The 18,954-nt window shown below is 34.6% G+C and overlaps 1 protein-coding gene across 1 annotated transcript in view; it reads right to left on the bottom strand.

Annotated features, from left to right (window-relative positions):
- Positions 1-11,548, bottom strand: part of LOC123556888 (protocadherin-1-like) — a 28,036-nt gene extending 16,488 nt beyond the window's left edge. The window contains exons 1-2 of the mRNA XM_053543195.1: positions 11,450-11,548; positions 8,219-8,331 (exon numbers count right to left, since the gene is read on the bottom strand). The gene's annotated coding sequence lies outside the window, so the exon portion shown is untranslated. The remainder of the gene's footprint in view (positions 1-8,218; positions 8,332-11,449) is intronic.
- Positions 11,549-18,954: the final 7,406 nt, after the last annotated feature.

Below are 18,954 nucleotides of genomic sequence, written 5' to 3'. Positions count from 1 at the left end.
GATTTTATAAAGATTTTATACTTGTCCCCTTTAAGCAAACAAGGGGGCAGACGTACAGGAATGAACAATGCCTCATAAAAATGTTGACAACTCTCTTTTTTCTCTATTTCCTTTCCAGTAAACATAAAAGTGTATGGAAAATATAATGTATATAAAATATTTATGTACATACACTTCTTTTACTATAAATCAGCAAGCCTTTATTACATGAGATCAGACCTAAATTTCCAATTTCTTCTCCTTTCTTTTTTCAAGTTTTGACTTAGAAAAATTATGTGTTGAACTAAAAACCGGTCAATAGCACAAATTATGGACAACAAATATAAGGAGTCAAAGTTTTATATTTATATGTATCAGTATAGAAAAATATAAAGGGGAGCGGTGGTCTAGTGGATAAGGTGTCGGCCGCTCAATCCAGAGGCCGTGGGTTCGAGTCCCACTGGGGTCACGACCATGACTTCACATATGACACCAGTACTGATTTTTCCAGGAAGCGGACTCAAGAGTGGTTCCAATAAGCTTGAAGCTTTTATCACAATCGAGCTAAAACAAATTAGAATAAACTAAAAATATAAAGAATGTACATTTTAAATCATAATTATCATTACATGTAATATCTTGATAAATAAATGAACTTGATAATCCTTCTAGAGAAACTAAATCTTGTATATGTAGCAAATAATTATTTCTTTTTTATTTTAAAGAGAAACTTGATGTAAATATAAACAACAAATTATATGAACAATCATAAATTAACAAAAGGTGGAAAAATGTATTGTATGCTTATGATGAATTCGAAATCTAATTTGACATAATACAAAATTTAACCTTGCACATGCGACTAGATTGACTATCTATTAGGGGTTTCAAAATAACCCTGCCACAATGTATTATAGAGTCCCCTACAGATTACAGTATTTACACAAGTAATGTAATAACTCTCAACAATATTTATGTAGACAGTCTAAGTATGGAAAACAGCTTGCTTTGGTAAATGATACCTTCCATTATCCACTTAAGGTATATCTGAGTAGATATTGATATCCCATGCCCTGCAATAAAGACTTCTTCCAACAGCCATTATGGTCATTTCATTTTCTCTGTCTTCAATCTCAGAAGCAGTTTTATAGACTTCTTGTAATTGCTTCTAAAAAGCCTCAGTAATCACTGGAGAACACTTCAGATTTTTTCTTTTGTGGTCTTTCTTTAATGCCTGCTTGGCACCGTGTAAAATATGGAGTGGAGTCATGGAGTGGAGTGGTGGAGTGGAGTCTGGAGTCGATTTTGGAGTCAATTTTGGAGTCAAATTTGGAGTCACTTTTGGAGTCAATTTTGGATTCAAATTTGGGGTGGAGTCTTTTTTGGAGTCAAATTAAGAGTCAATTTTGGAATTTAATTTGGAGTCAGTTTTGGAGTCAAAATTTAATAAAACCTAGTATGATACTCCTCTAGAAATAACAATGACAGTTACTGATGTTTTCTCAAATGACCCTTATCATATTGGTAAGAATAACTTGCCATTACATTGGATAGTTAATTACAACAAATCACTCTCTACTTTATGACAGATTTCTACAAAATTCTGCTGGAGAAGGTACTGGTACAGTACCTCAGCATGATATCTCATTCTTATCAGGACTTGACCCCTAGTTCCTTCATGGTTTGTTATTTATGATGTTGGGTCAGATGTTGCCTGAAGATTACTCAGAGAGAATTGATAAACATTTCTAACTTGAAATGTGAAATAATGAGAAAGTATTGTTTTAAGTTTTTAAAATGAATCCGGAAAATAAAAGCAAGAAAAAAAACTTACGTAATTAAATATTTACTATCTGCTACAAACGGCATAATATAATAGACAATAGTACAATTCACAAAAAAATACATTTGCACTAGTCTGGTTCTTGATTCGTCTGTTCATTCCATACAAAATTTGCTTTCAATTAAAGAACTATATGAATTCTGATCAACTTCATGCCTGTGCAGGCCATTCTCGCATACAAGAGCTCTACCACCGTTCTCGGGTACCATGTCGAACATCAGATGAATGAGAATAGTGCAGGCTGATCTAGTTCGATCAAACTTTATAAACGATACCTATATTAAATAACGAATGGCGTATTGATAGATTAACAAGGTTAGAATTTATAAATGTCAAGATTGCAGGCGAGTAGCCAGGACCTTATTCATAGTACGCAGGGGTGGTGTTGGGGGTTCCGGGGTATCCTCCCCCAAGAATTTTTTAAAATGAGAACAGCAAATGGTGCATTTTGGGTATATCTGAAGTAAATACAGTGAACGTAAACCTTGTTCTTTTTTGTTTGTTTTGTTTTTAATTAATTTCATACAAAATGTATTATTTTAGTAGACCTACACACATGTGAAAGAGACATTTTATTACAGATATTTTTCAGTACATGCAATAGGATCGAGCCAATATGCACCCTAAAGCAGAGCAAATCACCTATCCCTTTTCTATACAAACTGACCGATCATTTGAACAAAGTAAATGGTCCAATCTCTAAAAACATTGGTTTAAAAATGCAGGCTTTTGTTGTAACTTTAAAATAAATCAACAAAGACATATTGAGGGGCGATATCGAAAAAAGTGTTCATTTAGAATTATTGCTATTATGTTCCCTTTCACGTTAAGCCTTGAAATTATAATATCCAAAGTGTTTCTGGGACTTTAATACCCCTGGTAATCCATTCCTAAATTCACCACAAAAATGATGATAATAATTAATGTAGACCAAACACTTCAGTAACATTAAGCATCAATGAGCTCGAGACTCCACTCACAAAATCCCTAAACATTAAAAAAAATCCTGCTTGAGAAGCCGCATAAAATTATAGACCATTTGTCTTAAAACCCATTTTATCAATCAAGACTGTTTCAATAAGAGACAAGTACATATATTTAGTGACTACAGGCCTGAGAGAAATCACCCCATGCCTCCAATCAAAAAATGGCTCCAAAAAAAACACCACTCCAAATTTGACTCCAAAACTGACTCCAAAATGGACTCCAAATTTGACTCCAAAAAAGACTCCACTCCAAAATCGACTCCAAATTTGACTCCAAAAAAGACTCCACTCCAAATTTGACTCCAAAACTGACTCCAATATTGACTCCAAAATCGACTCCAGACTCCACTCCACCACTCCACTCCACGACTCCACTCCATATTTTACACGGTGCCACCTGCTTATAATGGTATTATGTTCAATATATAAATGGCACAGCTAGAATATTTTCTCTCAGCCTCCATTCTAACCATTTTTGGCCATATACAGTTCTGGTTATCAAAAATACAAAATATGCTTTTTAAGTTACAAAAGAACTGTTTTTGTTGATTCTACAAGGGCTAGAGTGCCACCATCCTTTCAACAAAATCGCCTTACACTGTGCTTATGTTTGAAATTCAACCTTTCCATAATAGCAGCCTCTGGAAAATATACTGACTGGGTCCATTATTACAGACTCCAGCACTGAATGGCTGATTCTGAGAACACATTTGAAATTGACCAATTGAAAGACTGCATACAGGGACTGGTCCCCAAACTCAGTTTTATAACCTTGGAACATTGTACAGTACTAATGCTAATGTCTATATAAATCTGGTATAATATAATAATATAATATTATGTCAGTGGATGTATACATTATTTGTTGGGTTTAAGTTGCACCGACACAATTATAGGTCATATGTCAACCTTCCAGCTTTGATGGTGGAGGAAGACCCCAGGTGCCCCTCCGTGCATTATTTCATCATGAGTGGGTACCTGGGTCTAACCACCGACCAAATGTAAGCCAGCTGGATGGCTTCCTCACATGAAGAATTCAATGCCCCGAGTGAGGTTCAAACACACATCAATGAGGGGCAAGTGATTTGAAGTCAGTGACCTTAACCACTCAGCCAAGGAGGCCCCATAGATATATACATTAAGTATCATACTTATTTAAATACATCAAAATCACTGATAAAAATACAAACTATATCAGTCCAATTTCTGGAATGGTTCCACCATTGTTTCATGGCAAATATGGGGATCAGGATTGAAGGCATCTTTCATTAACAGAGATAATGGCAGAAAAATGAATGTCACTGTGATAGCAATTATGAAAATTAAGACTGAATTGTTTGAAGTTATAAGTGGTCGGACATCATAAATTGTCCTTATCTGTGTGTGCACTTCCCTTGCCAAAGAAACTATCAGTGATTAAATTGATTGGCAGAAAGTTAAGTCAAGTGACTTGACAATAAGGTCAAAGCCTCTGGTCTGTCTTATTGAATTCTTCAAGTGATCAGGAGTGGAAAAAATACCCATCTTTCAAATTAAAAATAAGATACTGCCAGCATGGTAAAAATTGTGATAGATTTTCTTAACATCCAAGCAGTCAAGGTAAAGTTGATTCATAGATCATTTGGGTTCTCCATGGCCAAATGATTAAGGTTGCTCAGGCACCAAATCACTTTCCCCTCATCAGAGTGGGTTTCAAACCTCCCTTGGGGTGTAGTCTTTTCATGGGAGGAAGCCACTGGGTGATTCTACCCAGGTGCTGCCCTTGACAGAAATAATGCCTGTAGGCGTAGGGACACCTCAGTTCTTCTACAATCATCAGAAGCTCTAAGGTCACCATATGATGTATAACTGTTTTGTCGTGATGTTAAATCAAACAAAATAATCATCATAGAACATTTAAAAAATAAGTTGAAAATGTAAAAATGCTGTACAAACATCTGAGCACATCCACATATATTCTTAAGGTTTTACTATATTACCATTATACAATTCAGGCAATATATATTTTAGAAAATATTATATAAGCTGATATACTCTATGTATTCATTCATCAACTTTTAGTTATTCAGCATCTTTTTATAATGGGTACTTTAAACCTTATTCATATCAGTGCACAAGAAATAAGCTTTAAAAATTGAAAAAAAAAAACAAAAAAAACTAGAAAATCTTCATAATATAATTATGATCTCAAAAAAAAATATTTTCAATAAATAATAATTATGCATAAACATACCATAAACAACTTTATCCAAATGTTACAGTATAGTCATTAAAAGAAATCTTAAAATATTACGTCTATTTTAATGACTAATTTACTAGTCATATTGAAGATTTCAAGAATTTAATATAAGATGTGCGATTGATTTCATAAAGTATGACTTCTGAGTCTAACCATCCCTAATTACTATATATCAACTTGGCGGCAACCTATGAGACCTTTTATTATATTACCGTTTAGTCATAACAATTGATAACGCGAGCATAAATACCCATAAACTTGTCAAAAGTTCAAAATTGTAACAACTCGACCACAAAAAATCCTTTATTCTTGCTCATTACACTTCCGACATTTTTTTTCCAAAAGATAAACATCACGCTCTTAACAGACTTTAAAATGCTCAAAATGGGATAATATTTTCAGTAGCTGTAATTCCCCGATACCAGCACACTCGCGATCACATTCAGTTTTCTTTAGGAATAGTTACCCCAATCACAGGAAAATTATAGCATTTTGGTCTCTCAAAGTAATGTTTTCTAAAAAGGCTTTTAAAACAAGAGCTCGTAGAACATGAAATGCCCCCCTTGATGCATTCAGTAATTGCACAGGGAACAGAAATTATTTGTTCACTGTACACAAAAGTTCTACTGTTTAGTGGGCTCTTCGGGTCACTGTGACCTTGACTTTTGACCTACTGAGCTCAAAATCAATAAGGGTCATCTGCTAATCATGATAAACTTCCTTATCAAGTTTCGTGATCCTAAGCTCAAGCGTTCTCAAATTATCATCAAGAAATGGTTTAACTGTTCCAGGTCACTGTGACCTTGACTTTTGACCTACTGATCTAAAAATCAGTAGAGGTTATTTGATGGTCATGACCAACCTCCCTATCAACTTTCATGATCCTAGGGCTAAGCCCTCTTGAGTTATCATCCGGAAACCATTTTACTGTTCAGGGTCACTGTGACCTTGACCTTTGACCTACTGATCTCAAAATCAATATGGGTCATTTGCTGGTTATGGCCAACCTCCATATCAACTTTCATGATCCTAGGCCCAAGCGTTCTTGAGTTATAATCTGGAAACTGTTTAATTGTTCAGGGTCACTGTGACCTTGACTTTTGACCTACTGATCTCAAAATCAATAGGGGTTACCTGCTGGTTATGACCAATCTCCCTATCAATTTTCATGATCCTAGGCCCAAGCATTCTTGAGTTTTCATCCAGAAATGGATTGGTCTACATACCGACCGACATCTGCAAAACAATTATACCCCTCCTTCTTTGAAGGGGGGCATAATGAACTTTTCCAGAAGATGTGATCACACAAATGCATGCAGAAAGTGAAACAGAGCCTTCTTGCAGAACAGGGATGAACAAAATGATTTAAAGTCAATCCACAAAATCATAATTTCATGCATTTTGGAGATACCTAGTTTGTTTTTATTTGTTTTGGGTTTAACACCGTTTTTTCAACAGTATTTCAGTTATATAAGGGCGGGCCAGTGTTCCTGGATTCTATATCAGTACAAACCTGTTCTCCGTATGTAACTGTCAACTTCCTCACATGAATCAGAGGTGGAGGATGAATGATTTAAGACACAATATCTTTTATTAAATTGTCACAGAGAACATACGGCTCGCCAGAGGATCAAACTCACGACCCTGCAATCCGTAGATCGGCGCTCTTCCTATTGAGCTAAGCGAGCAGATTTAGTTTGTTTTTGTTGTGAAGACAAAAAAACATGTTTTTCCCACTAAAAAAGGCAACGCTTACCATTTGAATGTTCTTATTGTTTGTAATAATATTCTGTGTTTCCAGTGTTTCATATCCTCCCATTGCTGTCATTTTATCAGAAATAAATTTCATGCACACATAGTGTCATTCAAGTAAAACATTATAGTAAATGCAAGTCATTTTGTTTATTTGATGTAATGATTTTTTGGTTATTAGTAATTCATTTAATTTATTGAATATGTGATGTTTCGGTTATTAGTGACACTGAAAGCCATGAAGCCAACCTTGTCCATGAAAACGTTTAATGTTTTATCGATAACTATTTCAAGTGGCAAAGGAATCATTAGCGTAGCGTTTTCTTTTTTATTCACAAAATTAACATGATTTACCTAACCTTAACTGATTTTAGATACGCCAATGATTGAACCTCACCGAGAACAGAATATTATAAACTGACATTCGTCATCGAATTTAATTTCTTCGCGGAGTGAAAAAATGATGAGAATTCAATCAACACCTGGTTTAAAAGCTGTCTGATCACTGGCCTGCTACCTTTTTACTAAATTACAATAAGAGATAAAATCTCGATTTGATTAAAGTGGCGAACCTCTGTCATTCTCTAACATTCAGTGTTTGCTATACTCTTTTACGAAAACAAAATCGAGTGGAAATGAACAAACTTTTGACACACAAAACCCTCTCTGTATTTCACTGATACCAATCTAGAAACATTGTAACAGTTTTTAACAGTTTTAAAAACATTTGCCATCAAGACTGTAAAAATTCATTGTTTTACAGGTTATATTTTATCCCGAGTATTTGCGATATTGCACATTCAAAGGCGAGAGATAAGCGATAGGTAAAAGAGCAGCGTTTGTGCGGATCATCAGCTACATTTTAGGCAAGAAACAATCTTAATAAAATCTAATTTGTCTTTTAAATAGTGTTTACATGAGCTGCCGCTTTGACATTGTATTTGATTACCAAAGATGCTCTAATGATTAAACAAACCTTTGATGACAATAACTGAGTAGGTTGTGGGAATGAATATTTCTGTTTGATATAAAACAAAAACTTAATGACAAAAAAAAAGATAATTAAAAGATGACTTAACAGCCAGTAAAAACACTTCAGTTACCTTACTGTCTGGTGAAGATTTGAATGCAACATAACTTACGCATAATGACTTATACACTGCTGAAAGAGATTTCAAAATGCGTATGCTCATTAGCTGGAGCTTATTTTGTTATTTTGCATTACACACACAATCTTACTGAGTGGTGGATTGGGCTGCCACTTTCCTACCGAGTTAACGGCCTCGGGTTTGAATCCTGGGCATTCCCATTGCAGTGTATGCTTGGGCATGACACTTTTAATTGTTCTTAAAATAGAGTCATTCGAAAGCTCTACAGAGTTTGTCTTTATTGTTTAACAAAGTCAAAATTTACCTTTACCTTTTTACTAAAACACTTTATTGGCATTCATGAAACTTTGCTGGAGGTCGTATGTCCAAGTATCATGACAAAGCCTTCTCAAAGGGCACCAATCTTGACTTTTCCCAGGAAAGCTGTCATACAAAACAAATTAACTCTAAAGTAAATAACATGATGTTAAGGATATGTGGAAATAAACTGTCTATATTGACCTTCATTTCTGGATACAGCAAGAAACACTGTCACAATTGTACAGCAAACACTGGCCGATTTGAGATTTCAGTTTGCAAATTCTCGCATACCAGCAGCACCAAGTTACCGGGTCCCTGCTCACCAATCTTCTACATGTCAAAGGTGGTCAGCCCCCTACAGGCAGAAGCACCGTATAATCCGCAACTGTGACACAAAGAGATCGGAGTCAACAGCTTGTCATAACGATTAAACAGAGATGTTAAATTACCATTTACGGGATTACAGTTATCTCAAACCATGTAAACACGGAAAACATTCGGTCATTGTTTTAATGCTTTTATCTCAGTGTGAGAGAGATCCACCAAGTTTAATCACCAGTTTTAATATACAAGCTTTACTTCTTTTTAAACAGGATTAAAAATAATACCACTTTACAACCTATTTCATTTTCACTATCTGAAATCTTCAAAAAAAAATTTTTTAAATTCTGTATCATTATTTCTTTATTTTTTTATCTGAGATAAAAACTGCAAAATCATGAATTTCATTATCATATATATTTGAGGTTATATATCTTACCTTTAATTACATCACATGTCTCTAAGACAAGTGCTATCAGAACAGGCTTTACAACAGACAAAGTAGCTGATATTTCGGCACATGTCTGATAGCAAACTAAATACGAAAAAAGTCCCTATATCAATATTACACAGGAAATGTCTGCCTCATCAATTACCTATCATAATGACCTGAATACTGCACTGCACTGCAGTCAGAATCTTGGTAAAAAAAGTAGGGATTACTTTTGAAAAAGCGCTCTCCCCACAAGGCACTGTTTCATGATTTGATATGATATCTGGAATCATCATAACTGAAGGCTGCATACTGCACATCCTCTCATTAAAACAAAGTGTTTGAAAGATCTACAACGAGGTAAAGAGATACAGAAGGGACATGAAAATGCTACCTACTAAACTTTAACCTTTGGTTTAACTGTATGACCTTGACCTTGAATCAAAATGATTTAGATGTTGTATTCACCATGTTGTCTTACATGGCAAATGCTATTACACTTTATGAATTACATTCCAGAAAACATTTTCAGTCTCAAGGTTATTATGACTTTGACCTTTGACCTACTGAATCTAAAAATAGTTTGGGTGTTAAGTCTTTTATTCTTTTTTACTTAAGAAATGTTGATGGACAGAGGAACAATGCAGTGCCATAATAATATAACTTTTTTTTCAGTCATTTCTAAATACAGTGAAGTAAAATATGATGATATAAGCATAAACTTGATCATACACTTCTGGATTGCTACACATTTCTGTGGAAGTATTAATATTTGATGTCTGCTGGTATTGAAATAGTCCTGTCAAGTCCTACTGGGCCCTTAAAGCATCATCCAGACCAAGACAGTGAGTTAAAGATAGGTTGTTGTGATTAAGAAATAAAGTAAATTGGAAGGGTAAAGGAAGGCATGCCATGGTTATAATGAACACTGTAAATACACTGGAGGTGAAATGGATACAGTAAATGACTCCTAACTAGTGGTTACAAGTTTGAACCCCAGATCAGATAAGACTTTGACCACAGTTTCTACAATCCCTTACTTTAGTACAAGCACTTGTCAGTCTAATCTAGGAAGCAGTCATCAAGCAGACTGACCAACTTCCTCTACAACCAATGTAAACTGTCTAAATATAATCTGATGTTATTCGCACTTTATTTTCAAAACAAACCCTCTTCCAGTATTTCCCAATACCAATGTATTATAGTGTAATCTACAAAAAGATTAAACCGCTATTTTCAACACAGGAAGATAACTGGCCATATTGCACTTTTGTCAAATTGTCAAAAAGAACAATATGCTATGCCTGGCAATCAGTCTCAAGGCATATAGCTAAGTATTCATAAACACTTCCTCCACCAGGCAGGCTGGCTATAACAAGGCATGCTATGCCTTGGGATCAGACTCAAGACCTACAGATAAACAAGAGCTCGTAGAACACGAAATGCCCCCCTCGATGCATTCAGTAATTGCACAAGGAACAGAAATTTTTTGGTCACTGTACACATAAGTTCTATAGTTCTGGGTCAATATGACCTTGACCTTTGACCTACTGACCTCAAATTAATAGGGGTCATCTGCTGGTCATGATCTACCTCCCTATTAAGTGATCCAAGTGGCCTGAGCGTTCTCAAGTTATCGTCCGGAAACAGTTTAACTGTTCCGGGACAATGTGACCTTTGACCTACTGACCTCAAAATCAATAGGGGTCATCTGCCTGGCATGATTAGACTCCCTATCAACTTTCATGATCCTAGGCCCAAGTGTTCTTGAGTTATAGCCCGGAAACCGTTTAACTGTTCCAGGTCACTGTGACCTTTGACCGACTGACCTCAAAATCAAAAGGGATCACCTGCTGGTCATGATTAACCTCCCTATCAACTTTCATGATCCTAGGCCCAAGCGTTCTTGAGTTATCATCCGGAAACTGTTTATCTGTTCCATGTCACTGTGACCTTGACCTTTGACCTACTGATCTCAAAATCAGTAGGGGTCATTTGCTGCTCATGACCAACATCCCTATCAACTTTCATGATCCTAGGTCGAAGCGTTCTTGAGTTATCATCCGGAAACCGTTTAACTGTTCTGGGTCACTGTGACCTTGATCTTTAAGTACAGATCTCAAAATCAATATGGGTCATCTGCTTGTTATGAACAACCTGCCTATCAACTTTCATGATCTTAGGACCAAGCGTTTTTGAGTTATCATCCAGAAACGGATTGGTCACATACCGACCGACCGACATCTACAAAACAATATACCCCTCCTTTTTTGAAAGGGGGCATAATAATCGAAACTCTTCCTGTTTGAGACCACTGAGCATGCAGGCTATACAATGAATACAAGCATTTTCTGATGGCATAAATCAGCAGACCACTTATGTTTATAGCTGTATACTTAGAACTCTTCCAAAAACATCTATTTTTCTGCCATATTTATCAGGAGATGAAAGAGAGGACCACTGAGTGTTTACACTTGTAATGATTACCTGGTCAGGTGTGTGGCTGTAATGTCCATGATACATGTATCTCCTGTACCAGCAGAGTCATTGTTGGGTAAATATTTATGTTTGTTGAGAGATTACATACATTCCTCACACAGATCCATCAACCATCCAGCCTGGAATCAGATGAAAGCTTCTTAAGTACATACAAAAATATGAATACTAAACCTTGCTAACAGTTCATCTTTTAAAGCAACATGCAGGTTTCAAGATTTGATTGTTGTTAATTGTAATTGTTATTTTTCTGAGGGTATGTTAAATAATTCAGAAAACAAACATTAACCGAACTTCATTTAAGCTCATAACTCTGACAATATATTTTTAATTTTCATTCACCATTACTTTCAAGACACCTTTAAGGAGTAAAAATCCCATTATTTTCAGTAAAATGATTTTCGTGTGTATGTACTTTAACCAAGATTGACCCTAGTTACGGTCTGTATAATCATTACAACAAAAAAATATAAAAATCTCAGAAAACGGCAAAGGGGGTAACTCCTACCATGTTATTAGTTAAATAAACAAACAGCACACTTCTTTCATAACTAATCTTTGATTTATACTAGAGGAGATATATGACACAAGGACTTCATTGTCAGTAACATATAACATTTTTTATAATAATTATATACCCCTAATTACACGTATCTATCGAGGAGTAAAACTGGGACACATCTTATTCTTCCAATATTTGCTGACAAATTTTGTGTCAGAATATCTTTTAAAAGTGACAAAAAAGGGTCGTTATTTATTCTTTAAAATGTACAGCCTTTAATGCTTCTTCTATAGTATAAAGTTTAACACTATCATGTTGAAGAAATGTAAGATCGTAGTTTTCAAAGCTATAATAAAGAATATGACAGAAAATACAAATAAGGCAGAAAAACAGGAGTATAAAATTTGATTATTACTCAATAGTTATTTTTGTAATGAACAGGAAACAGTTGCCTATGTTCAGCTTTTCACCTTTACCTCTGTTCTATATGAGGAGAAGTTGTTAGTTACTGATGGAGAAGAATAACATACTAGTACTGGGTTCTCTAAAACAGATAATATGGCTGTCATAGCCTGAGAATGGCAATGCTATAGAAGAATGCATTATTCAAAACAATAGAGCAATATATGCCTGAAGGTATGACTTTTGACCCCAAAGTGTGACCTTGACTTTGAAGCGAGCCATCCAAAACATGTGCTCTGCAAGTCGTCTCGATGTGGTGAACATTTGTGCCAAGTTTCTTTAAAATCCTTCAAGCAGTTCAAGCGTTACAGAGCAGACACGAAGGAAAGTCATGTGACCTTTGACCCCTGTGACCTTGACCTTGAAGTGAGCCATCCAAAACATGTGCTCCACAAGTCGTCTCTATGTGGTGAACATTTGTGTCAAGTTTCTTCAAAATCCTTCAAGGGGTTCAAGAGTTACAGCGTGGACACGAAATTACTAACAAACGGACTGATGGATGGACAGAAAGACAGACAGACAGACACCGGTGTCATTACATAATACGCACCCTTCGCAACTATTAACTTGGCCTGAAATGTTTCCTCTGAAACACAGAAGAATGAAAGTGTGACATTATAATGCAACAAAATCACTATTTGTACATCACAAAGAAGCTGTGCCCTGATGGTATAATTCCTTTGCATCTCCTAAAAATGATTTTATTCAACAATAAAATCCTTCTTTGGCATTTATGTTTTCTTAAACAAAATCTGTCCTTCAACAATTATTGCAAATGTGCATCTCAGGAACTTGTACATAATGTGCACATGCTGCTACTGTCTGTCATATAGTGAAAGCTTTATGGGAGAAGCACAGATGTGCCGTTTTGTGCTACAATGGAAAATGCCACAACATTTCCGTGAGACAGAACACACAAAGCGCTTTCCATATAATTATTTGTTAAAAAATCAACCAGTTCTGTCTAACAGAATGACAAAAATGTACAAATACTACTAAATGTGCAATTCACACAAGATGGAAAGGGCAATAACTCTTAATTAAATACAATTTTATGCTAAATTTTCTAACACTGATGTTACTTTGTTAATGCAGGTTTGTACCTACTAAAGATTGATGACTGAATACATATTTATGCCTAATAACTTCAATTCAGAGTTCAAAAGAACAACTTGCTTAATTATTACAATCATGTTTTCATAACTTTTAGACAGTAAGATCACATAAAGCATTATATGAGCCGCGCCATGGGAAAACCAACATAGTGGGTGTGCGACCAGCATGGATCCAGACCAGCCTGCGCATCCGCGCAGTCTGGTCAGGATCCATGCTGTTCGCTAACAGTTTCTCCAATTCCAATAGGCTTTAAAAGCGAACAGCATGGAGCCTGACCAGACTGCGCGGATGCGCAGGCTGGTCTGGATCCATGCTGGTCGCACACCCACTATGTTGGTTTTCCCATGGCACGGCTCATATTATATGTATTGTAATATCATTAATATTCACATAGGGACTAAACTTGTATTAAAGTTGTGTCAATCCATGAAATTAAACCTAAGTTAAAGAAATATTCCTGTTTATTTTATCTTTAAACTTTGAAATCCAGAAATTATGTCTGCACAAAATAGCTGTATTGGCAAAACCCACAAAATTTCAAGCTAACAAATTTGTATGATTTTATATTACAAACAGGGTTTTTTTTACACATAAATTAATTGTCACTACAATTACAGTAGATGTCAAAGAATTACAGTAAATGTCAATGATATTTCCTTTAAATTTTCATATAAATTCTTTTTTTAGTATTTAAATACTACCTTTTTTCTTGAGAGGGAACACTATTATGTCTGTTTAGGTTATGTTTTCATGAATACTACATTGATAGCAAAACAAAACAATTGTAAAATTCCATTGCTATATATTAAGGTTCTTGCAAAACAAAACAAAACGCCAGCAGACAGAACAAAATTCCTTTCAGGGATTAACGGGATCATGCTCATATGATGCAATTACCAAACAAAAGAAAATTATTCAAGATGTTTTATTTTTCCAGCCCGCACGTGCTGAAATCTAGAGACGAAAAAAAATGTTTTCTATTCACCCCAAAGCAAAATTTTCTATAAATTAAGCTGCAATAAGAGATTCCATTACCCTAGCGGTAATGAAGGTATAACATTTTGTCTTGGTTTCATAGTCCATAAAAATTCATCAAATAAGTTCAGGGATTAGTGCAAAGTCTGCGCAGATGGGATGCGATCTTAGTATCACAGAGTTTCTAAAATCCAAGAAAATCCCCGGAATCTAAAATAATGTGTGAGGAAAATATTCAAACAACTTGAAATACAATTTCTACCATGTGTCATTAATTATAGTTTTACCGCTTTACAACACTACTGAAGAGGAACACGACTGTAACGAGTATAAATTAAAAACAGAATTTTAATATTTTAAGTGAAAACTGGCAGTTTACAACTGTTTTAATGCTATTAACAATATTTAACAGTAACAGACGTACAAATAAATAGGCATGTTTCGAATAAACAAGGTTATAAAAGTTATGGCCGAGTCAACACCAACCTCTTCTTGTTTATTTTTAAAGCACTTAATATAGTTGGATAAATTACAATTTTTTCTTTTGCATAGATAAATATTCTGTGTGTAGTTTAACATCACAAACAGGCGAAAGGAATTTTCACTTTTTGTTCACACTTAATAACATCAGGAAGTATTATAAATACTATTACTATTATTTTGTCTTTGTAAGCAAATATTCAATTTCAAGTTATAGGTACCTGACATGTGATTGCCAAAATAGGCCCAAATCGCCCCTTTGTGGGTGAACTTAACCTTCTTACCTTGCTTCTGGCCAAATTTGGTGAACACCATGAGAAGAAGTTGATGAAAAAGAGACTGAATGGTGAAAGATTTCGGTTCAATACCTAAATCAGGTCATTTCAGCTCCTAATTTTTTTTTCAAAGATGCAGGCTTTGAACTTTCTTCATAACTGAGCTGAAGTAAATCAGTTTAACCCTTACCCTGCTAAATTTCTATAATGAACTTGTCCATCTTTCAATTTGGACAGTACCATTAACTGTTAAAAGGGGTGCTTACCAAAAAATACTGACTGAATGGCGAACAGTGCAGATCATGATTAGACTGCACAGATGTGCAGGCTGATCATGATCTACACTGGTCGCAAAGGCAGAATCAGTCGTGTTAAGCATGAACAAAATAAAAAAGATTCAAAGAACTGGTTAGAAACTTTTTATACACTGTATGCTATCTGGGATAAATCAAAGTTCTGTTCTGTTTTTTCCTGTATTCAAATCTCATTAATTGTCATGATAGGGACAGCTTAGTTTTAACCTTTAAGAGTCCAAATGGATTACAAATCATTTAACGTTAAGTCAATATTAATTCATGCCACACCCACTGAGTCTTATTAAAAATTTTGAGTTCTTTTTCAAATTAAGTTTAGGTTCAAGACTTAAGAATTCTGGCAACTTATCAAAATATTCACATTTTGTAGGTAATTATGTAATTTTGCGAAATTGTTTCCTCCCTCAGATATCTACAAATCAGAAAGAAATGTAAAAACTATTATAATAATTGTATGTGCAATTTTCTTTTACATGAAGTAATAAAAATTAATACTGTTTAATCATTAATTTTCGTACAGGACTAGTTTTCGTGAATTTTATGGTTGAGTGATATCCATGAAATTAAATTCTAATGAGGAAGCAAAATTCCTATTCATTATTATCTTCATTACTAGACTAGCCGCTGGACTGATAATAAATATATTTCTTCAAATTTCCCCCCTTTTTGTCTAATTCCATTTCGTAGAGACAAAAGCCAGTACATTTTAGAGAATTCGCAGAGGAAATAACAACTACGAATTATCAGGGAAATAAAAAATAAGAAGTGATTGTTTTTTCATCTGTGCCTGTTCTGCTCTGATATTGGACATAGGATATAGACTGGCTCAGTCCACTACATTCAATCATAACAAGAGCTGTCCGTAAGACAGCCAAGCTCGACTATTCGAAATATTGTCACAGAAGCAGGAAATTATTACCCAAAATGTTAAATATCAAAAGAGTTTTAAGTTCGAAACAGGACATAATTTGACCAAAATGCATATCAGAGTTATGGGACTTGATGCTATCAACTAGTTTAATAACCCCGAAGAAACATGTTAAGTTTCAATTCAATATCTGCATTAGTTTTGGAGATAGTAACTTGCATGTAAAACTTTAACCAGAATTTTCTAAGTCCAAAAGGAGCATAATTTGCCCAAAATACATGTTAAGAGTTATGGAACTTGACCCAGTGAGGTTGGTAACTGACCTAGAAAAAGAATAAATAAGTTTCAAAGCTATATGCCTTTTGGTAATAGCTGTATGTACTTGCACGCAAAACTTTAACCAGGATTTTCTAAGTCCAAAAAGGGGCATAATTTCCCCAAATACATGTCAGAGTTATGGGACTTGATTCTATCAACTAGTTTTATAACCCAGAAGACACATGTGAAGTTTCAATTTAATATCTGCATTAGTTTTGGAGATAGTAACTTGCATGTAAAACTTTAACCAGGATTTTCTAAGTCCAAAAGGGGGCATAATTTGCTCAAAATACATGTCAAAGTTATGGGACTTGACCCAGTGAGGTAGATAATTGATCTAGAAAAAGAAAAAATAAGTTTCAAATCAATATGCCTTTTAGTAATAGCTGTATGTACTTGCACGCAAAACTTTAACCAGGATTTTCTAAGTCCAAAAGGGGGCATAATTTGCTCAAAATACATGTCAGAGTTATGGGACTTGACCTTGTGAGGTAGATAATTGATCTAGAAAAAGAAAAAATAAGTTTCAAATCAATATGCCTTTTAGTAATAGCTGTATGTACTTGCATGCAAAACTTTAACCAGAATTTTCTAAGTCCAAAAGGGGGCATAATTTGGCCAAAATACATGTCAGAGTTATGGGACTTGACCTGTGAGGTAGGTAATTGATCTAGAAAAAGAAAAAATAAGTTTCAAATCTATATGCCTTTTAGTAATAGCTGTATGTACTTGCATGCAAAACTTTAACCAAAATTTTCTAAGTACAAAAGGGGGCATAATTTGGCCAAAATGAAGGTCAGAGTTATGGGACTTGGTGCTATCAACTAGTTTTATAACCCCGAAGACACATGTGAAGTTTCAATTCAATATCTGTATTAGTTTTGGAGATAGTAACATGCATGTAAAACTTTAACCAGAATTTTCTAAGTCCAAAAGGGGGCATAATTTGCTCAAAATACATGTTAGAGTTATGGAACTTGACCCAGTGAGGTTGGTAATTGACCTAGAAAAAGAATAAATAAGTTTCAAAGCTATATGCCTTTAAATGATAGCTGTATGTACTTGCATGCAAAAACTTAACCAATGTGTGACGCCGACGCCGACGCCAGGGTGAGTAGAATAGCTAGACTATTCTTCGAATAGTCGAGCTAAAAATGTAAAAAGATATATCATAGTCTATGAGCTAGTCTACTTCATAACTTGAAACTCACAAATTTATATCATCAGAAAATAAGCCTTGAAATTTCATGTCCGCAAAATTAAATGACTTTTCAGCAGCAGGTCAAATAGAACCAATTTAGTCTGGTAATTAAAAAGAAGAAAAGCAGTAGAAACAATTAATATTCATAAGAATGTAACAATTAAATGTTATAAAAAAATAGTTAATAAACAAAGAATTTTTAAGTTTTCCGTGACAGCTGCATAAGACTATGCTAAAATATTACAATTCCTTCCAATTTCAGTTTGATAAGTTAAAACAAAGATATTTTCAGTTGTAGGACCGAAGATGTTTTTACAGCCTACTGTTTGGCAGACGTTTGTTTTTCAAAGTGTTTTCTGAAGAACAGCTGTCAAACGTTGACATGTTTTCTGACTTCATCATTTATTTTTACTAGAAAATCTATCGCCCTATTCTATCTGCTGTAGAACTGATTTGTTTTACTGATGTAACCGTTTCTGATAACCCAAATATACTTAGTTCTATTTATGCAAAGGTTTACTACATTATGATTCAATTAACATTTGAGGTGTTTCCAATCCATTTAAAAACTGCTACTTCTATTCTTCACACAGTCAATGAAACACAAATATTTTCAAATATTCACAAGCTGGTTAAAATGACCAATACAAACAGATTAAGTAGGTTCATTGAGAATTGTATATATGTACAAATTTCGTTTAACTGGCAATGCAAACAGAATCAACAATTTCTCAGTCACAGGCATTGATCGGTGATATATAGCAGAAGCATTTCTCACATCTCTAAAACAACAATAACACCTTTATTTAGATCTAGGACTTGGTCTGACAAAGCTGGGCCATTTTTCTATAAAACAATTAAATTACTTCCCTTGCTCCTTTTTTTACTTCCCTTTAAGAAAAATATTTAACAATAAGTCAAAGAAAAGGTGATAAAAGCATGTATCTGATATCAATTACAACACTTCTGTTGTTCTTTGTTACCA

This window comes from Mercenaria mercenaria, chromosome 5 (genome assembly GCF_021730395.1).
Source record: "Mercenaria mercenaria strain notata chromosome 5, MADL_Memer_1, whole genome shotgun sequence".
Taxonomy (NCBI): domain Eukaryota; kingdom Metazoa; phylum Mollusca; class Bivalvia; order Venerida; family Veneridae; genus Mercenaria; species Mercenaria mercenaria.
Note: the sequence above shows the minus strand (reverse complement) of the source record. Positions and strands in the feature narration are given on the sequence as shown.